Source organism: Danio aesculapii, chromosome 23 (assembly GCF_903798145.1).
Source record: "Danio aesculapii chromosome 23, fDanAes4.1, whole genome shotgun sequence".
Taxonomy (NCBI): Eukaryota; Metazoa; Chordata; class Actinopteri; order Cypriniformes; family Danionidae; genus Danio; species Danio aesculapii.
The window spans coordinates 23332739-23358093 of record NC_079457.1 but is presented as its reverse complement, the minus strand read 5'-3'; the positions used below and the strand labels follow the sequence as shown (position 1 = coordinate 23358093).

At 35.2% G+C, this 25355-nt stretch overlaps 1 protein-coding gene across 1 annotated transcript in view; it reads right to left on the bottom strand.

The window, feature by feature from the left end:
• syt6a (synaptotagmin VIa) overlaps positions 1-25355 on the bottom strand; it is a 98419-nt gene that overhangs the window by 28554 nt on the left and 44510 nt on the right. The window lies entirely within an intron of this gene.

The window sequence follows — 25355 nt, the reverse complement described above, 5'->3', positions numbered from 1 at the left end:
CATTTTAAAGCAGAAGTGCCCAAAGTACGACTTGCGGGCCAAAGTTGGCCCATGGTAACCTTTGGTTTGGCCCGCCATCCCAAAATAGGGAGAAATGGTAGAATGATGGGGAGTTGGTTGCGGAAAATGCCTTTGTCAGAGAACGTGATTTCGAATTTAATGTGTACCTTTTTGTTTAATTACGGAGCTACAAAAAAGCCAACAAAAAATAAATGTTTAATATGAATCAGACTTTTAAAATGTAAAAACTGTCATTTGACAGATTGAGGACAATGCACATGACATCGGTGAGCAAATCAAAGCAAAGGCAGGAGCAGCTCGACTAGTGTATTCATTATTGAGCTCCATTGTGTTATAAATGGGATTGTTCATGTTTTTCCTTTAATAAGTTGATTAGAAAACGTTACAACTATACTGCATCATCATTTAATAGGCTTTAAAGCAACTTTTTCTAGTTGTTTTTAAATAATAAGCAAACAAATGAACAAATTGAATGTAATACGGTTTGGTATTTTTAACTTCGGCCTACAGCCCTCAATCAAGTTTGGTTTTTGGCCCTTTATAAGAAAAAGTTTGGGCACCCCTGTTTAAAGTAAATTGTATGCTAATAAATGAGTTTAAACTGAAGACACATCTGAAGACACAAAATCACCGTGCTGTTACATTGTTACAGTTCTCCTAATTTCTTTGACCAATTTATTTGTTTAATGTTCAGTCGGCTTAAATTAGTAAATTATTAAAGAGTACATAGTTTACCTCTTTTTTATGATTTAATTTTAATATTATGGTTCTTCTAAGTGTGCCAGTTTAGGTTCAGTTTGAAACACAATTCAGATTTTTTTATTATAATGTGTTAAAAAGTGTCATGTTGGGGGCGTGTCCACAGTTCGCTGATTTATGGGTGTGTTGCTTCACATGTAAATTAGTTTCGGCTTCCCGCCAACATAACAAGGGGGCGGGGCCATGAGCTCACCCGCTCTGCGTTTGCAACAGAGTCAGGTAGACTGCGAGGAGCTTGAGTGAGAGGATCACCATTCAGTCGTACATGTACAACTCTGACACAGACCAAGCAGAGAGTACAAAATCATTTGTGTCTTTGTACAGTTTTACAGCCAACTGTGTGCTAGTTTCAAGTGCCGAGCTTGTACACAGAAACTAATAACCACGCACACTGAATTAACTTTGACTGAGGCACCGGATGCGCCGCTTGAAGCCGCGACACGGCACACCAGACACTCTCTGTGGCGCGGCAGAAACATGAAGTGTCCCGAATCGTCGCGCCACGCATTTTTGAATTCTAAACATAGGTTTCTGCAGCGGTCCGCGGCGCCCAGCCGTCGACTTGAGTGTACCCTGATAGAAACCTAAGTTTAAAATTCTAAAACGCATGCTAGTTAAGATCACAGGGAGCTTCTGGGATCGCGAGAAATGCAAACGACTGAAGTATAAGGTAGACTCAATGAGAAGTACACATGTTTGCAAACCTACCTAAAGATACAACCAATAATTCCGATTAGAGCGATAATGTGAAGAATATTGCTCTTGTGTTGAGCCCAATGAGCCTTGCATCTAAAAATAGAGCTAGGGTGTTCCTTTAGTGATATCGCTTCGACTCACGCTGAAAATGGCGGACGTGAATCAACAAACTGAGGATATGATGACGCGCCTGTCAATCAATAATAATCAATCAATAAACCGCTCCAATTGGTCCACCGTTTTTTATGTTGTAAAATTTAAAAAAAAAACACTGGGTGTGCTTATATCACCCCAATATGACAGTCTATATACCATGCATGCACATATGTCTGTCCAAACAGCTTGAAAAGTTGGGCATATTATAGGTAAACATCACCTCCAGACACTTGTTCTGACCTCTAATGTTCATATCTGTATGGGTTTTTACACAACATTACTGTCAAGCAAAAACGTTATATATGTTTTGGCTATTCATTTACATGAGAATTGTGTTTTGAGTGTTTGACAATGCTAACATTTCAAATTTGTGCACTTTGTAAACTACAAAAACACTATTTAAAATGTAATCCAATGAAAATAAAAATAATCAAGTGTAAATGCCCCTACTAATTCAGTGAGAATAAAGTCAATAGAATGTTTAAAGAGGACTAAAAATAAATGTAAAGTGTAATCTGGGTTTATTTATCACTCTTATCCAACGATCTATTTACCGCTCACACGCTCCCGATCACCCAGTGTAGAAACGAAGAAATGTAATTAAAGTTAGCGCAGATACAGCCCTATAATCTATTTCCAAGGGAACAATGCAAGCGGAAGATGCTGCCGCTTCAATATCAAGTGCTCTCACTGCGAAGCTCTCCACCCATCAATGGCTCTTACGCATGTAGGCGGAAAGCAAACCCAAACTCATTTCTTCACCATTACAGACAATCTGCTCGCAATGGAACAAACGCACTGGAAAAGCTCCAAGACTGCTGACAAGTGCCACATAAACATTGATTTAAAAGAAAAGGAGATCTGTTATTTTGTGTGGGAAGCACTATAGGTTCTATAGGTTTTGCAGCAATATTAAGGCGGACAAATTCATTTCTATATTCTGTCTGGGAAATGTTTGCACAGTGAGAAATACAGATTTTTTTTTTTTTTAGATTTCTTTGGAATAATGTATGCTGAGATTTCACTGGGTTTCCTCAGGAGTGGACAATGTGTCCTTGCTGGAGTGGAATATAAATCTCTAGTGACAGTCCAAAGGGCTTGAGGCCACTTCTAATTTAGTAGCTTTTACAACTTTTGTTCTTCATTCGCTGCCTCGTTTCTGGCCCAGTCATTTGTTATTATGTGACTACTGTACGCACGCAAGACAAAGTGAAGAAGACTCAGGGTCAAACCGCAGAAGAACAGAAGAAATTCATCAAAATATGAGGACAAGTGTGGCAGCCATTCAAATCCAAATTATAATAAAAAAAATACATTTTTCATTTAGTAGTCAAAAGCAAAAAATAAATGTTTCAGTTTTTCCCATTCGTACCAATGCGGCATTTATTTATTTCGGATGAAATATAGTAATATTATGAAATATTGTGTTTGAATTTTTTTTTCTTCCTGGTATAGTAAAACTAAATTCTTAGCAGCCAATAATCTAGTTTTTTATGTCGAATATTATTGTAATATTAATAATTGTCCTAATTATTATCATTTTTGCTGTTAATATTTTGTCAAATTTATTTTTTTTCTCAAATCTTCTTTTATAATGAACATATATTTTACATGGAAAAGCCTTTTCTGTCACTTTTCCTCAATGTAATTTAAATAATAATAATATACATTAATAATAAATATGAGTATGTGTTTATATTGTTGCTATGTATTATGTTAAATATTGTGTTAATTGATATGTTGATTAATATGATCCTTAAACATATACTGTGTGTTCTTATTAATATAGAAAACATTTAGCAATAACTAACATGAGTTCATGTTGGCTAATGTATTAACTAACATCACCACATAATGAGCAATACATTTATAACAGTATTTATAAATATTTGCTCATAAAAAAATCAGGTCATTAGAAATTACTAACACACTACAATAGTGCGGGACGATTTGGAGAAAACCTAATCTAATTGTGATTTTTCTAACCAAAATGGCCATTTAAAATACAATTTACTACTATTTCAAAAGAGCTACAAGTTTGATGTGGTGGTTTGAATAGCACCAAAGAAAAACCAAGTATAATCACAAAGTATGCTGCATGTGCTCACGAATTGTCAAGTGTCAAAAACTACGCTTGTTACCATATTTGATAGCACATTGAAATAAAATCGCAGCTTTTATGATTTGAAAAATCACACCCTTTCAAAACGCGATTTCAGTTTAGAAATGATTAATCGTGCAGGCCTAGATTACAACATTTAAAAAAAATAATGTATCAGTATATGTTAAATCAACAGTAATTTAAGTTAAATAAATCTTTTATAAGTATCTCAATTTATTCATTTTATCTAATGTAGCATTTAACATTTAATATCAACAAATATAAAAAAAATGGAACCTTATTTTAAAAAGTGTAACTAAAATATCTACAATATATATTTAATATTATTTGAGAAATAATAGCACAAGAACTAATCATATTTTTCTCACACCAATTTATTTACATGCATTTCCCCTATTTTTTTAAATGTAAACATTTTTCTTCTGAAGTAAATCCATCTTGCTTTTAATACTTACTATAAAAATAACTGTGCTTAAGATTAATAGTTTTGAGTCCATCATAGATGCTGATGCAGCTTCTCGAAAAGTCTCCAGTACTTTTCAATGTTACAAGTAGTATTTTGCTGAAGTTTCCATTTCATGTGAAAAAGCTGTCAAGAGTTTTTTTTTTCCAGCAAATTCTGTAAACTGCTTTCTCTAAAGTGTCCGTTTGAGGGGCTCAGGGTTTATCCCGAGTGGATATGAAATTTCTAGGTCCAGGGATTTATGTGTTCAGAGGATTTTCACATTCAAACGCTGCCATACAGCTTCTGTTTTCTCATCTGAAATTATCCAGACTTGGAAATGTGGCTCCTGCTGGTTTGCCTCTGTTGTCTTTTGATTTCGAATAAGTTTGGCTTGACATGCACAGCTGGACAGCGCTGATAATGTCAAACTCATGTGGCAGGTTTGTGGTTGGTTTAAACAATCATTTAAGTCATGCAAAAAATATGTATATATATAAAAAATGCATAAATGCCTATTTGATGGTTCTTGCATCCAAAACACACATCATAATAAGGCTATAGCTGAGCATTTATGGTATGCACACTGGACATTAATGATGATTTGGCTGTTAATCAGCATGAAGACAGCGGTACAGAAGACATTTGGCAGTAAAGTGCTGTGAGCACTGGGGTTCGTCCATTGAGATATGGATAATGAATGCAAACAGTGTGACACTGTGACTCCCCATGGACCTGGTTGCCAACCATGATATTTCACACTGCTCTGGTAAAATATTCAGCTAATGAGCCGTGCATATAATGGTTCATAAATGCAATCAGTCAGTCAGCGTATGTTTTTTGCTTTTTTTTCTGGGCTGTCCTGAATGGAGAAAAGCTGTATAGTTTTAGCAGATTAGAACAATCATTTGTCAAAAAGCCTCATCTTTTTGTAGATTAATATGAAAAATTGATGCAAGAGTCAATTTAGACATGAAATGTACTTTATTTTTTAACTTTGATATACTTTTGCAATAAATTTTCTCCAAAATTATTTGATAATTATTTTCAAATAGTATTTATTTTCCCTGAGTAATTCATAATTTAACCACACAAAAATCAAGATCTCTCAAAAAAATTATTATTATACTCACATTAAATGAGATTATAGATGTTTTTAGACCAGGAACAAAAGATTGTAATGTTTCATGTCATCTGAATCAATCAAACAGCTTTGAGGTTAACCAAACCACACTGAAAAAAATTATTCAAAGATGATTCCTTGGATTTACTAAATTGTTTTATGTTAAGTGGTTGTAAACAATTTATTTGGGCTGAATTTAAACAAACAAATTAAGTTGAACATTATTAAATTTAATTTGTTTGCTTAAATTCAACACAAATAAATTGTTTGCAACAGTTTTGCATGCAACACTTTTTTCAGTGCAATTTTATGTGTCAGGAAATAGTGATGTGCCTTTTTCTTAATCTGGGATTTAATTTTTGGGTCACACTTTATTTTGATAGTTTATTTGTTGTATTCCAGTTACATTGCATCTACATACCAACCTATCATATTCACATTAGATTATAAGTAGACAGTTAGGTTGGGCTTAGGGTTAGTGTAAGTTGACATGTACTTGCAAAGTTTCTTATAGTCAGTTAAATGTCTGTTGAAGGAGCAGTATCAACAGATATTAAGCAGACAGTCTACTTATACTCAAATGGACCATCAATATAAAGTGTTACCGATTTCTGGAGTAAAAAAGTAGACCTTTTTAAAAAGAAAACCTCAAAATTTGTGTCCCCTAGAATTGGCATAAAGGGACCCAAGTGTCACCAATTAATGTTATTTCTTTTAAATGCAATACTTATCTGAATTAATATAGTTATTGTTTATTTCCATAAAACGATTTAACTTTATTCCTCACATTTACAATAAACCCTCTAGGCTAATAAAGGGCAAATCATTGCATTAGCATTCATAATGTTGTCAAACCTCCAACTCAAATATGAGCAAATTAATATGTAAAAAAAAATTAAAATCACATTCCCGCATTTAAGTTAGGAATAAATTTATATTCCAGAATCTGTTTTGTATTCTACTCTCCCTGCTTGCCTTTTGTTATTCAGTTACTTAATAGCCAAAACATGTATTTTAATATAGTAGAATAGTTTATTTAATATTTTATATGTCTAAAGAATTTAAGAAGTTCATAATACTCTTTGAAACCTGTATATTTAACCTTATATAACATTAGTCATTTTATTATTTAAACATTTTTTTAAACAACTCGTTCATTAAATGTTTGTTTTTTTTGTGACGATTATTTTATTAATTCCAGTTCATGGAACCCCTGACCTCAATAAAGGCCCCTTATTTTGTAGGGAACCTTTTCGATGACGGAAATCTAGCTTAACTTAACCAATTACAACAGACATTTAAATTCCCTTAGAATCATTTTTTTCAGAACTACAGATCTACACAGTACAAGCCCATACGTCTTCATTGGATGGTGCATCCCCGTGAATCATTGACAAATGCCTTGATTAGTGTAAAGGTAGTATAAAAGCATTATCATTAATTTATGAACAACTACAGTCCATTACTTCCCCCTCCACAAAATGTCTTAAGGAAGAGTGGGAGAAAGAATAGGGGGTGGAAATTTAGGAAGAAATGTGGCTTCAGGTTTGGAGGATATTAATAAACATTCTATTAATTCTAGACATTGTCTTATTCAGTTTAAAATCATTCAGATTTTATATTCATATTTTATATATATTAATTAGATACTATTTAAAAAGAAAACTTAAACAATTTGACAAAATTTGGAATCCTTTTATCTGTTACCTTGAAAAAAACCTTGTGAATAATGCATTATTTCTGTAATGTTTTAATATGCTTCGTCATCATACTCTGTTGTTCTGTTATTATTATGATTTTCATTTTGCTTTTGCTTTTATTTATTTATTTTTTTTATTTGCTTTGCCTATGTGATATGTGGACAAAAATGTGAAACAGAAAATCCTTTTCTTTCTGAATCTGTGTCTTCAATAAAACTTATTTGTCAAAAACAGACGCTTTATTTTTAAGAGCGTACGTGGCATTGACCCACTAAATCTATTTTTAAATCTTTAAAAAACAAAAGCTACTGTTTAAATAAGCAGTCATGCTCTTTATTTACCCTCACTATCAGCCACACAACCTAAACCCTGCATAATGAATCGGCAGCATTCATGTTTGTGGAACCTGTATCTCATCTCACAAGCCTCTCTTGGCGCTCAGCAGCATTTTCCAACCCAGTGCAGCTGGAGAACATGCTGTCCTATGAGATGCACATGAAAGGAGGGGTGCCTCATCCCTCCTCCTCCAGCTCAGGCACAGGGTTCACCGGGGTTGGGCCACGTCTGGAGCACATGAGTAATATCAGAAGGCCCGCAAATTCAATTAAGATCTGTTTTGAAACCGAGTCACAGCACAAACTGGAGCCCGAGGGTTTTCCCTTCAAATGTCTTCCGATGTAACCTGGTTTCCATAGAAATCCAGCTATAAGACGCCCCGTCAGCCCTCATCATCTAATCCCCAGCAAAAACAAAAAGCTTTGTTTTGTGCTCAGTGGACAGGCTATGAAGAATCAGGACATAAACTCGGCAGGCGACAAACAACAGCATCACGGAGGTCATCTGAACCTCGAAACGGACCCAATTAAAGCAGCTCTTTTGTTAATTATGAGAATAGCGCTGCAACAAAACGGAAAACTGTACTAACACTTGCTAATTTAGCTGCACACAAAGGGCAATCAGGAGGACTGTGTGTTTTAACCCGACTCGGCGGCCCTCAATTACGCCGTCTCTCGTCCACCCACGCAGCTCTGACAGCTGATATTTGCAGGACAATAGGAGCCGCGCTGATACAAACTGGCATCACAATCAGTGGCCACCATTAGCAGGAGCTCAGAGGAGCTGTCAAATCATGCCTTTGAACTAGATCTCTGTTCCCTTGTGAACACATTTGGATTTAATATTGATGGTGGAACTGGTGGGAGAATATATTTACATGGCAATGTGTAAATCCCCTATAGGATGAGGATGTATGCAAATACAGACATTAACCGTATATAGCCTTTGAATCCAGCAAAGTCTCGCTTGTTCAAGATCAATTACATTGGCTTGAATAAATCAATGTGACAGCTCTCTAAAGAGTGCTTTGTGATTTATTACTACATTAAAACACAATAACATATATACGAAAACACTTGTATGTGATTTTATATATAAATTTTTTCATACTAGCGCTGCACGATATTGGAAAAAACGTACATTGCAATATTTTCTGTGATTTATATTGCAACATTTCACTAAATAACTTGAATAGCTCTATTTTGAAATAATTATTACATTTATATTGAATGGTAAGATTTTGTAGAGGAGTGCATCTGCAGAAATATTGATAGACTAGGTGCCAGCACAAATAAATACAGTAGAGCAACAGTATAAATGAAGGAGTCTAACAAAGTTCAAGTACAGAAATAAAATAATAAAATGAATAATAAATTTGTATAGTCATTTTTTTTTTTTACATGATTTTAGTTTTAAATAAAATTAACTTTTGTTAAAGCTACAAAATGCAATAATTCCATGTGTTCAAATGCTTTAAGCTCATTTAAAATACTTACACAGTCACAGGCCTTAAAACACACATAAATAAAACTTTCTCATTTTGATGGTTAAACTGAAATAACTCCACAGTTGTACCTGGTCAACTATAATCCTAACTCCACATTACAGATCCTGTGATGTGAATATTGCGCATTCACACATTGCGATACCGATGCTAAAACAATATATGGACCATTTTTCACAAGCCTGTTATGAATCCTTGTTCATGAATTTAGCCTGTCATCAGGTCATCAGCATCTTAAATCCTTGAAATTCTTATTTCTTATTGGCTTGAAGCTGTGCAATAATTAAGTGATGGGCCACTGAATTATTAGAAACACAATGCACACCTGAGGTGGTGAGTCCTCCAATCAGAAACAAGCATTTAACAGATTTCTCTGGCAAGCCATTTTATCATATGTCATTACAAACTCACCAGCCACTTTATTAGGTACACCTTACTAGTACCGATTTGGACCCCCTTTTGGCTCCAGAACTGCCTTAATCCTCATGAGATAGATTCAACAAGGTACTGAAAATATTCCTCAGAGATTTTGGTCCATATTGACATGATAACATCATGCAGTTGCTGCAGATTTGTCGGCTGCACATTCATGATGCGAATCTTCCGTTCCACCACTAGCCAAAGGTGCTCTATTGGATTGAGCTTTGGTGACTGTGGAGGCCATTTGAGTACAGTGAACTCATTGTCATGTTTAAGTAACCAGTCTGAGATGATTCGAGCTTTATGACATGGCGCGTTATCCTGCTGGAAATAGCCATCAGAATATGGGTACACTGTGGTGATAAAGGGATGGACATGGTCAGCAACAATACTCAGGTAGGCTGTGGTGTTGACACAATGCTCAGTTGGTACTAACGAGCCCAAAGTGTGCCAAGAAAATACCCCCCACACCATTACACCACCACCACCACCGACCCGAACTGTTGAAAGGCAGGATGGATCCATGCTTTTATGTTGTTGCATTCATACTCCATGCTTTCAGCAGAAATCGAGACTCATCAGACCAGGCAATGTTTTTCCAATCTTCTATTGTCCAATTTTGGTGAGACGGTGCAAATTGTAGCCTCAGTGTCCTGTTCTTAGCTGACAGGATTGGCACCCGGTGTGGTCTTCTGCTGCAGTAGCCCATCCACCTCAGGGTTCGACATTGTTGTGCTTTCAGATATGCTCTTCTGCACACCTTGGTTGTAACAAGTGGTTATTTGAGTAACTGTCAGCTCCAGCTAGTAACTATCAGCTCCAACTAGTCTGGCCATTCTCCTCTGACCTCTAGCATCAACAAGGCATTTGCGCCCACAGAACTCCTGCTCACTCGATATTTTCTCTTTTTTGGAGCATTCTCTGTAAACCCTAGATATGGTTGTGCGTGAAAATCCCAATAGATGAGCAGTTTCAGAAATACTCAGACCAGCCCGTCTGGCACCGATAACCATGTCACGTTCAAAGTCACTTAAATCACCTTTCTTTCTGATGCTTGGTTTGAACTGCAGCAGATCGTCTTGACCATGCCTACATGCCTAAGTGCATTCAGTTGCTGCCATGTGATTGGCTGATTGGAAATCTGCGTTAATGAGCAGTTTGACAGGTGTACCTAATAAAATGGCCGGTCCGTTTAAAAGAACTCTATTTTAATTTGTAATCAATTTTTAGTTTTCGTATTTTTAAAGAAATAATGCTTAATTCTAGGAAAAAGAATTTTACAATTTTAAGGATTTTTGTACAGCTAGTTTTTAAGTAAATCTTTGTCAATTTGATTTAGCTAGTTAGAATTAAAATAAACATGACAAACACAACAGCAGTACTAAAACTAAAAGAGCCATGAAAAAACTAAAAGAGCACATTTATAAATGCAACACTGACAGCCCATGTCTCCGAACAATTCTTCCACTACTTGTTTGAATTACTGTTGACAACACAACGTGGCATCTCTCTGAACACTATAACAGGTAAACATAGTCTTCGAAGCTATATCAATCATATTAATGAAGTTGCATCTCATTCACAATAGAGAATAGAGTCAAATTGTACCGGCTAGTACAGACAGCCAATCTTCACACTGGAATTCACACAATGATCTCATCGCTGTTACGTAGCTTCAAAATTTCTTTTTAAACCGCAAAGACGAATTCGCTCAAAACAACGCAAAAACAACCAATTTTCACTTTTTGGTGAAATATATGTGTGCTTATAGTGTTTTTAGCAACGTGGGACATGTATATGACTGTCAACATATCAAAAAATGTGTTTTGGTGTTTCATGACCCTTTAAACTAAAATTAAAATGAAAACAGAAATTCTAAAAATGAAGACTACATTTAACTAATATATATTACAATTACAAAAACTAAATGAAATAAAGTGTCCTGAAACAAGAGCATTCAGGGTAAGTGTCATCCAGTTGTTTATGGAAGAGCACAAGTGTAAAAACTCAAGGTCTTTAGGTCTTTCCACTGCTGGACACTGGTATAAATCACAGTGCCTGATGCTGCATGACATCTCAGGCTTTTCTCCTCGCTTCCGCACACAGGAAAAACATCGGCTCTGGCAAGTAAATCTCCAACGCCACATCCGGGCCATTTTTAGCTCGCACTATTTCATAGCTCCTTCTCCACTGCAATCTCAAATCCCCTAATTCCCCAGATCTCCAAATGGCGTAGAGCCACAGCAAACAAAGCGGGGCCTCTCAAACTGAAGGACTGCTGGGAGCAATGCTCAATTCATACGCTCAGACTTTAGGAGGTAAACAGCCTCTCGTACAGCTTCAGGCACATATTCAGAAATTCGCACTAACAGTGTATGAATGATCATCTGGACCGTGTTTTTAGCAATGACACACAGTTGTTATTCATAAGTCTCAGAGCTTGACAGACTCCAGGAAGCTTTGGGGAAAGTTTTTTTTCCATGTAAGTGAAATTGATCTGAGGCATTTTCTCCTCGTAGGAAACCGTAAGCTAAACCCAGGGGTCTTAGAGACAACTGTGAAACTGTCATCAAAACACTGCAAAGCTCTGAACTCCACAGACACGGTTTCTCCAAGGATAATGATAACTAAAAAGACAAAGAAATTGTTATATATTCACAGAACCATGTTCAAATCCACCAGACAAGCGAGGAGTTTGGAATTTAGCCCTGAATTAAACATCTGGTGGAGCCTCAAGGAATATTTTTTTCTCGCATTTTAAATTATAGACAAAGGGGAAGAAACATCCAGACATTTTCTTAAAGGTATACAGTCAAATGTTGATGGCTATTCATTTTGTCTTGGTATCATATGCATTTGCATTTGGAATCGTCTCAATTTCAGATTACAAGAATTGATTGCTCTTGGAAACTGATTTGATTTATTTATCATTACTGACTGGATGTAAATCTTCATGTTTCGAACACAATCAATAACGTATTTCAAATTCAATTTCTTTTATTCCTGTTGTCCTGAGTCAGAAATGGTCAAAATGTCTCATTATTAGAAACAACAGCAAAATTAGACACGATTGAAAAAAAGTTCTTGTTTATTTTTATATTTATAAATATATATATTTATTTATTTATCTTATGATTATTTGTAAGTGTGTGGCTTTTGTATTTTTCTGTAATTTGTAATAAACACATTTAATAGCTAATTACTTGCATAGTTAATTTTCCCACAAATTTACAGATGAAATGTAAGATTTGTTTTAGAAAGAGTGCACCTAAATTGGCATTTAAATTTATTTAAAAATGATTTATTGTAGCTTTAAAACAGTTTGGTTACCAACATTCTTCAAAATATACTTTTTGAAATATAAAATATACAACGTATACTTTAAAAGAAAGGAATTCATACTGGCTTAGAATCATGACTACATGACAGTTTTCATTTTGTGGTGAACTTTATCTAACAACTACAATTTCAAACACAATCTGTGTTTAGTCAAACAAAATACGAATAACTTTCTCACAAAATGCTCAATAACAATTAGATTTCAGTAAGGGACAATCTGAGATCTTTTAGTTGTTTGTGTTTAGTTTAGTTGAGTGTCAAATGTTTTTTTTAACGATACATCAGTGCTATACATATTCATGTATAAGGCCCCGTTTACACTAATACGTTTTAGTTTTAAATCACAAGTTTTCCTACATTTTCGCCTTCCATCCACACTACCCCCGAGTTTTTAAGCCCTGAGAACGCTGACAAGGTCATTTTGGATTTAAAACGCTGCTGCTAAGTGTCAGTGTGGATGGGGGAAAACGGAGACATCTGAAAATGGAAATCTGATTGGAGCTTTTTCTTAATATTAAGTACACAACGTTCAGTCTTGCATCCTTTCCTTAAGTTCAAACTTCGCAAGTTTGATATGGAAAACAAACTCCCGAGGACACGTCGGGTAAATCTTCAAAGGGAACAGTATAATGTCATTCACATCACCCTGGTTACACTGTCTTACTATCTCAACAATAAAATGAAAACATGATTAGGAACTGTCTACTTTCATTTTGATATTAACAACTTAACAGACACCAAAAATGTTGAGGCGTTGCATAGCTACATATTTACTGTATATGACCGTCATCTTTACTGTATGCATATTTAAAACAAAACGGAGCCTATAACATAACTGCCTCTTTTCATTTTCAGTGAAAAATATGAAACATTCCCTGTCTCTTTTGCTGAAAATCAGTTTTAATAATCAATAATGGCAATCAATAATACAATAAGTTTATACAATAAAGGAAATAAAGTCAAGCAATCGCTCAATGTGCAGAATCAGTTTGCATGGTTACATAAATGAATATATTAACTTATCTTTGCGCTCAGGCAAAACACGATACCTGAGAACAAGTAATAGATTCAAAACACTTAAGAGTCGTTAGATAGAGACCAGATGAATTAAATATCACATTTAACAACTATAGTGAGATGAGGGTCCAGCGGTAGATCCTTGATGAACTGTTCGACGTGCACTGCTCTCAACTGGGGAGGTGCCCGCAGAGTGTGTGTGTGGTCACGAGATGTGCGTTTTCAGCGGTACAGTGTGGACGAAGATCTTTTCAGAATTGCTAGATGAAACACCAGTTTGGACGTGGATCGTTTTCATTGTAATCACTGTTTTAAAACTAAAATGTATTAGTGTAAAAGGGGCCTAAGAAATCAAGCATGGTCAAAGCTTTCAGACCCTATTTACACCTCTATTTAGTGTCGTCCACTTCTGGTCAATTTAAAGAGTATGCAAGCCAATTATCACCTACTAATGTCTTGCTTGGTACAGTCACTTTCCCAGTGAGTTCATATATTGGCTTTATTAAGCATACAGACTTTGTGGGAAGCACACAATAAGGTTTTACATTGAAGAGAACCCACTTTTAAAACCAGATCACAGCAAAAGTGACATGTAACACACAAAAAACTGGATTAAGAAACATTTGACACTGAATAAAATGCTAAATTTTAGGTAGAAAGACTGTAATCACATTTTACATACTGAAATATTTACAACCTCAAAATAATGTGATGTGTAACAGAGAATGTCAATCAAGTCAAAAAAATTCCAAAGCATGAAGGAGCCATTTTAGGTCAGGTCTTCACTGAAAACTTTTGAGTGACAGTGATTTGGAAGAGGGAGAGACGTTTGGAGAAAAATAGTCCATAAAATAATATATTAAATGAATAGTCACGGGTATAATGGAAAGATGCATCAAGTGAAGCATAATGTTAAGCGCTGCCATGCCTGGTCCCTTGACAACGCTAAGTAATCTGCTTTCCTCCTACCTGAATGTCTCACAGGACGGTTCTCATGGCTTAGCAACAGACCGCATGCACACACACACACGCTATTAAATTCCTGAACTCACATCCTTTATTTGACACAGCGTGATTGTCTGAAGTGTTTATCGATCTGAATCTAGCACACAGACCTCTCTGCAAAAGGTGTTACAAATCACATAGCGCTGCTGTGCAACCCCACATCCACATTCCCCTATTAGCCAAAACATGCCAGAATAGATCATTTCAACAGAAGCCTGTGTGACATGCAAAAGACAAACCAGCGGTTATTCTGTATTTTAATAAAAGACAGCACCATGACAGTGAGTTTTTTAAATAGCTCTTGATTAGAATTCTTCTAATACAGATTTTAGATCTACTGTGTTTAATATTAACCATTATAATGCCTATTTATGTCAAATAATCACACTAATGAACTAAAATGCTGACAATTTGTGTTTTCAGTGATTGTACAATTAATGTGAGGCAAATTTTATGGTCCCACTTGATATTAAGTGGGCTTAACTATGTACTTACACTTAAACTAATCATTTGGTACAATGCACTTACACAAATTCGCACATACATTTGAAAGATTATCTGCATGTAATTACATCTGGAATTAATTTCTGTAATTACATTTATACAGTTGACCGATCTCTTATACTGTACCCAGGGTGCCAATTATACATTGGCGATTGGGAAGGTCAACTTTTTCGGTAGAAGTTCGGTAATACATGCTTCAGTGAATCAATTTATGAAAGTATTTAAATTACATCTCATTTATTAATAAAATGTATACGTTTTTAGTGTTTTGAGGGATATTTAGTAACTATTTTAGAGGTTATTGTCAGTCAAACTATACAAATTATGTGTCTAATTTTTCTGTTTTTTAGGCTACGTGCAGATTCATTCATTCATTTTCTTTTCGGCTTAGTCCCTTTATTAATCTGGGGTCGCCACAGCGGAATGAACCGCTAATTTATCCAGCTTCTGTTTTTTACACAGCAGATGCCCTTCCAGCTGCAACCCATCACTGGGAGACATCCATACACACTCATTCACACTCATACTCTACGGACAATTTAGCCTACCCAATTCACCTGTACCGCATGTCTTTGGACTGTGGGGGAAACCGGAACACCAGGAGGAAACCCACGCGAAGGGAGGGAGAACATGCAAACTCCACACAGAAACGCCAACTGACCCAGCCGAGGCTAAAACCAGCGACCTTCTTGCTGTGAGGCGACAGCTCTACTTACTGCGCCACTGCGCCGCCACGCTACATGCAGATATAAAACCCTATTTTACAAGAAACGTGTTTTGTGAATAAGATGTCTATTGGTGCTCTAGAACTGCCAGTTTCTGTTGAATCCTAGCATTGATTGGCGCGATTATTCATTCACAATGGTATGGATCGTTATAGGGGGGTTAAATGTATATTTATATTACACTTTTTAAATTGTAATATTTAATATATAAATCAGAGATCAAAGAAAGCGATTTCTTACTATTAAAGGGCTGACCTCCTATACATCTTGTTTTGATGTCCTTTTGGGGGGCCCCCAAACCCCCTGTAATTTGCACCCTCACTGTACCTCAACTACTCTTAAACCTTAACCTAACCATACCACCAAGCATGTACACTGAACAAAAGATTCATTGGATTTACTACATTTTGTTTAAGGTAAGTAGTTTCAAACAATTGATATGGGCTACATTTACACAAAAATTTTATTTAAAATAACATTTAGTAATGTTTAACTTAATATGTTGGCTTAAATTTAGACCATATAAATTGTTTGCACCTTAAAAAAAATGTAGTAAATCCAATGAACTACTTTTTTCAGTGTACCTAACCTTAACCTTATCCGACTTCAAGAGCACCACAGTGTTCCGCAATACATAATGGATACAATAAGTACTGTACATTGTACTTACAGTACTTTTGATACAAGTACATAGTGGTTATGGCCACTTAATAGAAAGTGGGACCAACTTCACCTTTAGCACTGGAATTGTTGAATGAATCGAGAATTCATACTATGGAGTTTGTTAGAATTCACCATAAATTATGTCTTTATTTCTATCCAGGTCCAAACATAAAATCCAGGGATGTCAAAGCAATGATGGATTAAAATGATGAACAATTTTCTTAAAGAAAAGGCTTTTATATTGTTTTGTTTTAAATAAAATATAGTGTCTTTCTATAGAATATCATTCTATAGAGATCAGTGGTCAAGAGCCAGAGAAGCAGAGCCTTATGTTTATGATTGTGTATGATAAAATTAACACAAGACAAATGAAAAGCAGCAGCTCATCACAGACTTCTGCTTTCCATTTCTCTTGCATTTATTCTATAATTAGTTTATCTAACATAAACAAAAACAACATAAATGTCCCAGGCTTGGTTTTCTCTTGTCCGGTTTTTAGTAATGATCATTCATTGGTAAAATAAATGTTGTCAATTTAAAACTGTCTGGAAGTGGTGCAGGACAATGTTGCTTCAGATTTTGATCTCTTAATGAGGTGGACCATATTTAAACACTTTATGAATCGAGGCAATGCAGGGTATGGAAGTGTATTTTACAAAAAAAATTTCACTTATGTATTTCTTATCATTACATAAACTTGACAATTTATAAAATCTTTAAATCTACTCCTAAACTAAAACCATATAATTACCCAATAACCAATGACTTTCTTAGAGAAGTACACGTACGACAACAACATAAATATTTGTTAAGTATATAAACACGAGCATATGAGATTTCTCATGTGAGACTGCCAACTGTGCAGACGAATTTCGAATATCACAAATTAGAAGAGGTTGGTAAATTATGCTACTGTCAGAAATGTTCTTTTCATTAGCAATAATTCTCCAGTTCGGATAGCAGAACCGTTATCGTCAGAGCTTATTGATACTTCTGTCTTTTATAATTTAGCACTGATACCGATAAAGTAACGAGTTTCGGTACCATCCGTATCAATAACTTTATAAAGTATAAAAAGTTTTTTAAACCAAAGAAAAAACACACATCTTATGCACATCTTGAAACAGTGATATTGAAGCTTGATTTTCCTACAATGTGTACTTCACAGATCAAATGTTTTGAAGCTTGTGACAAATAAACAAACACATCAATTCAATCAATTTATGTGATCAGATCCATCAACTGGAATATTTTTATTTAACTCAAACAAAAAATGGGACCATAGCTGCTGAATGCATCTGCTCTGTTTTAGATATATGGAAACAGAAATTTTTATTGTAATCATAATTTACAACATTACTGTTTTCATTTTTGATCAAATGTCAGGCCATTGATCCCAGGACCCCACATTTTTTAAATATAGTATACTTTATAAGACGTCTTGCAACTAGACAGGACAAAAATAAGGACCACAAAGTTCCTGTTTGTGTCTCCAGTGTGTGTTTTGTGTCACTACCACTACAGTAAAGCAGGTATTGAACTGACATACAACTGTAAATCACACTAATAAATCAAACTACCACACACACACACACACACACACACACACACACACACACACACACACACACACACACACACACACACACACACACACGCGCACACAAACTATTCACTCATTTCAGGAAAAAAACAGGGACAGGCTCAGGCTTTTTACTCCATTTGTTAATGGGGTGAAGCTGTAATAGTTATTCACATCTCTGCAATGCATTTATTCAGGTCTCTGCATACATCTACATCCAAAATAACCATTTCAGAAGACAAAATTAATTATCATGGCTAATTTAAACCCTGGTTAATATTAAACCCTGGGCGATATGTAAAATCATCTTTATTTTTAGGGCTTCTATTATAATGCACCCACTTGTGCTTTTATACCCACAAAGAACACACTGATTGGAATAACAGAAGAGAAGGGGGAAAGGAATAAAACATCAATGGGTATTTTCAATGTTATGCATCGATATATTTTCCTCAACCCCCTTATAAAGGCACTGCATTGTAATAATCCTTTAATCCTGAAACCACTAAAGATGGTGCTTCGTGTGGATTTCTGTCACCGATTTGAAATAATTCAACACTAGCATGTTTATTTAATTTTCTTATCACATAATTTCACATTTAATTATAACTTTAAGAGACCATAAGATACCTTGTAATGTTTTCCTTTAGTGTGCAATGCGCTCATAGTCTCACCAAAAGGATTTAACTCAACTGGGATTTTATCTTACAGAAAACAAGTCCAGATATTACTTTTCCTAAACAAATATGTCACGATTTAAACTACTAGATTAACATACTCAGATAAATAGTTGTATTTGAGACTATAAATGCACATGTTTTGCTATGGTCCACATATACATTCATCAGGTATATTTAACATATCATAATTGTATAGTCAATGTGACATGGCATTGGCAATCATGGCATTTTCTAACAATTTTACTGTAGTGGCTAATTTGTATGAATTTCTCATTTGTACATTCTGTCCATGGGTCCAGGAATGGTTATTTTTCACACTTTAAAAAAAATCATACATTTGACATTGTAAATGACATTGTATGAATTATACAAATTAGCCACTATTTTCCCAACAAGTTCACCAATATGGTATCATATGATCTCTTCACAACCCCAGTGGTATATCAGGCATTATTTTTTGCAAGAAACAAGTTATTTACAAGAAAAATTTCAGAATTGCAGCTTTTACATGGTTAAACTGTGTAAAAACCAAATTGCATGTTTTGGACTTATTTACCTTATACAGTGGGGCTCTATTTGATTGATCTAAGAGCAAAGACTAAAGCACATGGTGTAAAAGCATTAAGGGTTTGTCCAAATCCACCATTTTAGGGACGAAAAATATGGTTTGCGCCCAGGTGCATGGTCTATTGGTGCATTCTCTTAATGAGTTTGTTTTGAGCATGACGTGCATGAAACCAATCAGAACCTTCTCTATTCGGCCTCTTTACATTCTCTTTACTTTTACTCTACTCCTTTACTTTTGTGGATAAGGACACAGTGTTGTACACACTCCACTAAAGACATCCATTAGCCTACATAATTAATTTCATTTGTTAAGCATAAAGATTTGTTTCAAAATTATTTTTAAATTCAGTTCTAATTTCCAGCAAACTAATAAATTAACAATAATAACGAAGAGTGGTCAAAAAAGTTATAGGCTATCCAAACACACGTCCAATTCTTATGCCCCATATGGTCCAAAACCTGACAGGTAGACAGGTCTAAACTTGTTTTTATTAAAACTAATATAAATATGTATATAATAAATAATCCTGCTAATAATAATAATAACATTATACAAAGGCAAATTGTCATGAATAAACAGGAAAAAGTCCCCCGACATGAAGGAGGAGGCATGGAGGTAGTGTTTTTTATATTTATGTGGAAAATAATAATTTTTGTTAAAAAAAAATTATATGTAAAGATATTTGCGTATTGATGTACACACATCCTGTGTGTACTAAGCAATGTGTAAGCTTGGATTCGCATAGGCGCATAACTAACACACTTTGCTGGACTTTAGACCTGCTTTCAGTTGGTCAATGGCGCAGTCTATTTCAGTTCCTCTAAATAGCAACGTGCCAAAAATGTGCCTTAACACACCTCTTTTCTAGACCAGCTCACTCATGAGTCCACAAAGTGGCACAAATGGATTTGCTATTTAAACAACGTTGCGCAAAACGTGAAAATTTGAGCTGTGCTGGTCTGAAAATAGCAACAAATCGAGCCAAGCACGTCTTGTGCCTTATGCGTATAAAAGGATTCATATAGTGTAACAAATGCTTTAAAGCTAAAACTCACAATTATGGCATAAGTGTTACATTTCCAAAACAAACATGAGGGGTTGACTCATTTGGCAAATCAGAGCATTCTTGACTTTTCAGAGGGAGGAGCTTTGTAAAAAGTGTGTTTCAGACAGACTGGAAATATGTGATAAAATGTGTGATTTTGAACATTAAAGCATGTTAATCTATTGTAGTAGAATCAATAAACAATTTTAAAGCGTTCATTTTACAATTGTAATAATAACAGTTTATTTGTTGGCATCAGACCTTCATTGAAATCTATAGAACATTTTAATTTCACAGAAGGCTGTAGTTCTTTAAAATGTACTATATAGTTGTTATTATAAATGTTGGTTACACTTAAGAAACTTTTCACTCTAGGAAGCTTAAAATGATTTTTCTATGGCACCACTGCAAAAACTACCCTTTGGAACCTTGAAAAGTGCCTCTTTTTGCGATTTTTGAAATATGAATGGACCAGTTTTTCAAGTTTAAAAAAAAAAATGGACCAGTTTTTAAAATAATGCTTTTTCCAATTGAAAATTAGTATCCATAAAGAGCAGCTCCCTTCTTTTTTCAGAAATGTGTTTAACGTCATCCACTAGGTGCTGTAGACCCAACAATCAATTATTTTTTTTTTCTTTTACAAAACAGTCGGATCACATCACAGTGACCTGTGACAACATGGCTGAACTCCAGTCCGTATCCGCTGCACTTATTTTTAGTTCCATTTATTCAGGTGTGTCAATTAACTGTGTGGGCAGGCAATAAAAGAGCTGCCGTCTGTCCCCGCTGCCCACTGCAGCATTCACAGCCTCCTTAATAACTGACCCCATCACACACATCTTCTTATTACACCTATCCTCGGCTTTAATTGGTTCTATCAGGAGTGATATACACCGCATTAATAGATCTTTCATGGAGAGCAGAAACACATCCTAGGAATTATGGAGGCAGATGCCATCGGATGGACACCGGGAGGGTTATATGAGCGCAGGGATATTTATGTGACATGGAAAATGTGATAAAGTTTTGTAGGATTTGGCCTACGCATCTCCTGCCAGTTTATGGCAGCTTTCATTTGAAGACGCATCACAATAAATTCAACGGGTTTCATTTCTTAGCTGTAAAATTAGATTAGGCTCATTTAATGTTTCACTTGGCTTTACAAGAGCTGGCATTAAAATGGTAAGCCCTGTCTGTCCATGAAAAAGATATCCTATTATTGTCTGATATTTTCCAGATACGTTATTGCTTAAAATGAGTCATGCGTCTGCCAGACAGATTTTGTGATTGTTGCTGTTTTATATTTAGTATGGAACATGGCTAGATGTTTTCATCAAGCATTTGACTGCATACAAGATGGAAAAGACTTTGTACCAAATTGAAAGGCCAAGTTATCGTGATTAGCTATTATTATTATGTGTCAGAAGGGCTTTCACCTGAAATAAGTATTTAAGGCAACAACAATAACAAAAAAAAGTTGTTAGTAGGAAAAATATCAGCCAAGGAATATAAACAGGAAAACCATGAGTAGTGATCAAAACAATGTTGCTGCTTTTGATCTATTTAAACATCAAATAGTCTCCCACCAACTGGGATTTTATTTGACAAGCAACCAGTCCAGACATTACTTTTCCTAAACAATTAAGTCAGGATTTAAACTATTAGATTAACATACTCAAATAAATAGCTGTATTTGAGACTATAAATGCATATGTGTTGCAATAGTTCACTGGAAGATACATACTGTATACAATCATCAGATTTAATATAACATAACGCTAGTCAACGTGATATTGTGGCAATTCATAACAATTTTACAATAGTGGCTAATTTGTACAACCTTATTTGTACATCCTGCCCCAGCAATGGTTATTTTTCACCCTAAAAAAATCATGCATTTAGTACAAATGACACTGTACGAATTCATATAAATTAGCCATTATTTTCCCAACAAGTTCACCAATATGTTTTCATATGATCTGTTCACACCCAAGTGGTACATCAGACACTGTATTTCATAAAATGAGTCATGCTTCTGCCAGACAGATTTTGTGAAAGTTGTTGTTTTATATTTATTATGGAACATGGCTAGATGTTTTCATCAAGCACTTGACTGCATACAATACACTCACACAAGAGTGTGTACCAAATTGAAAGGCCAAGCTATCGTGATTAGCTATTAATATCATGTGTCAAAAGGGCTTTCGGCTAAAATGGGTATTTAAGTAAAAAAAAAAAGTTGTCAGTAGGAAAAATAGGCAAGCAATATAAGCAGGAAAACCATGAGTAGTGATCAAAACAATGTTGCTGCTTTTGATCTATTTAAATTATAAATACAATAAAATCTCAAATAAAACATTGCTGGTTATTTCATATGTATTTTGTATGATTCCTTTGATTAATAAAATGTAAGTGGCAGTAAATATTTTGGTTCAAATATTTTCCTTTTTTTATTTTAATTCAAATAAAAAATTTTGTTAATGATTAATTTTCAATATGATAATTACATGAATATTACAACTACTTAAACTGCATGCAGATTTAAATATTAATAATAAATTGATTTGTTCATTTTACATAGTGCATGTTATTGTAAAATGACCTAAAATGTTAGATCCATTAGATTATCACAATACCATTTAGGGGAATTACCGGTTTGTAAACATTTAGGATGCGTGTGCATCCTGAAATACAACCATCTAATTGAAACTCCAAGTGATTTTACAAGAGAGAAGTTAAAGGCGTACAAGTCTTTGGATGCCTTAAATTTTGTTCTGTGTGGTCATGTGCAAGAAATAATGTTCCATGATTACCAGATTCAAAACTTTGCAGTGCCAAAAAAAACCGAGGTTCTGCCTAGCCAAAGACAAGGAAAGAAGGTCTGGGTAATCATCAACAAGCAAAACAACTGCATTCTGACAGTGAACTGCACCTGTACGGCAGGGTATGTGAACGTACATGTTTACATTTCATTCTAAGCATTCAGTGTCTGCAGTTTAATTCACCATATTTAACTGTTTTTGCTGAAATCATTGCTGTAATCAATCATTGTGTATGATTCAGCATAGCGTGAACTTACATGATATGTAATGAGAACTGCAGAGTCGAGCATTTTTAACTAGGTCCTCACTCCATTCAGTTCTTATGATGGCTGTTAGCCAAAGACATCTGCGGTAGGCACTAAAAGCAGTGTGGTGTACGGTAAAATGAAAGTTTTCTATTTTTGGACTTTCGATTTTGGCATCCTACCACACAACACAACATGTTTGCTATTGCAACTGGTCTTTTTTTTGCAACCGGTATGCCCGGTTGAACCCGTGTGACGTCATGTGTGATGTAGGTTGGTAATTCTACAATACAGCTACAGTCATCCGTATTTTCTTGCAGCATTCATCATTAAAAGTTACCATAATTCAGTTATTTTAATCAATTTACTAAATTAATATAGCAATAAACACACAACATAAAACTCTTTTATAAAATAAAATGTACACAGGGGTGGCACGGTGGCGCAGTGGGTAGCGCTGTCACCTTACAGCAAGAAGGTTGCTGGTTCGAGCCTCGGCTGGGTCAGTTGGCATTTCTGTGTGGAGTTTGCATGTTCTCCACATATTCGCGTGGGTTTCCTCCGGGTGCTCCGGTTTCCACCACAGTCCAACGACATTGAAGGAGAATTAGGTAAGCTAAATTGTTCATGGTGTATTAGTGTGTGAATGAGAGTGTATGGGTGTTTTCAAGTGATAGGTTGCAGCTGGAAGGGCATCCGCTGCATAAAACATAAGCTTGATAAGTTGGCGATTCATTCTGCTGTGGCGACCCCTGATTAATAAAGGGACTTAGCCGAAACGAATATGAATGAATGAATAAAATGTACACTATTTTATGTTATACACAAACACACACTTACACCACATATTATGTAGATTTTTACTTACAAAGCGTGGACATTTTACAGTATCTTACAGCCAAATTACGTAACGTTTTATTTCATTTATTTTTTTTTAAAGCACATTAAATTAACAGGGCACTGACCAAGGTTCTGTACAGTACAAATATGAATACAAATACAAAGAAGAAGAATACAAAGGAGAAGGAAAAGAAGACAATTAAAATGAAGAATGAGAAGAAGAAGAAAAAAGAAGAACACGAAGAATAGAAAAAATCTGAGCCAGTGTCGCCCCGTATTCGTCAGAGGTTAGCATTGTCACCTCACAGCAAGAAGGTCACTGTGTGGAATTTGCATGTTCTTCTCGTGTTGGTGTGGGGTTTTTCGTAATACTAAGAATACAAAGAAGAAGACGAAGAAGAATATGAAAAAGAAGAACACAAAGACGACGAAAAAGAAAGATATGAAGAAAAAAACAACACATACGAAAGAGTACAAAAAAAAGAAGACAAAGAAGAATATGAAGAAGAACTCCGATACAAACAGAACGTGCAATAAATATACAATAAAACCAAAACCAGAGAGAAAGAGAGACATCAATGGCTCAAAGTAGCTGCAGACTCACACCAGGAATAAAAAGCGAGTCTTCAGGCATAGAGATAGAGATAGAGGCAAGTATAGAGATAGGAGCAGCTGTAATAAGTAATGGAAGATATTCAATTCTCCTGGAGCTGCCACTACAAAAGCAAGATCATCTCTCTGTTTAGATCTTGCCCTCTGTACGCTTATGGTGAGTTGTTCAAAAGACCTCAAAGACCTAAGAGGTTTGTAGGAGCTCTGACAATGTGCTTATCGCCAGTTTATATTATTCAGTAGCCATATTGTAAATAATAACTAATTAACAGTTTTTTGCAGAAAAATACATATATTCGAGGAAACTAAAGCATTAGTAGAAGATAATGTTAGAGCGTTTGCTATCCCTTCCTGTCAAAACTGTCCATGTTCATTACTCGCATTCAGTAACCCTCAGGCCTGCTCTGGATCAGGGCTCAACTGAAGGTC